Source organism: Colobus angolensis, unplaced genomic scaffold (assembly GCF_000951035.1).
Source record: "Colobus angolensis palliatus isolate OR3802 unplaced genomic scaffold, Cang.pa_1.0 Scaffold59, whole genome shotgun sequence".
In the NCBI taxonomy this organism is placed as follows: domain Eukaryota; kingdom Metazoa; phylum Chordata; class Mammalia; order Primates; family Cercopithecidae; genus Colobus; species Colobus angolensis.
The window spans coordinates 10,615,748-10,616,067 of NW_012119487.1; the positions used below are offsets into that span (position 1 = coordinate 10,615,748).

The following is a 320-nucleotide window of genomic DNA, read 5'->3' on the forward strand; positions in this document are numbered from 1 at the left end:
GGCCTCTGGATGGGGCCGGCTGCTTGGGGAGGGGTCTCTGCGCCTTGCGGCGGGGGCTAAACGCCAGGTGGTCGGGACAGGCTGTTGGGGGAGTGCGCCCTCAGCGAACCAAGTAAGGCATCTCACTGGGAAAGTCCAATGTGTGTGGCGGCCGCCGCCGAGGCCGGTTCCGAAGAGACCTCAGCAGGGCGGGCCAGGGCCTCCGCGAACGCCGACCCTTAAGAGCGCCGAGCGAGGGAACTGGAGTGTCCCTCCCAGCCCCCGACGCCGCAGGCCTAGCGTCCCCGTCCAGGCTGATTGGGCGCACGCGCGGCCCCACT

At 70.3% G+C, this 320-nt stretch overlaps 1 protein-coding gene across 1 annotated transcript in view; it reads right to left on the reverse strand.

Annotated features, from left to right (window-relative positions):
* The window catches only part of LOC105526479, a 2,108-nt gene that overhangs the window by 1,307 nt on the left and 481 nt on the right, over positions 1 to 320 (reverse strand).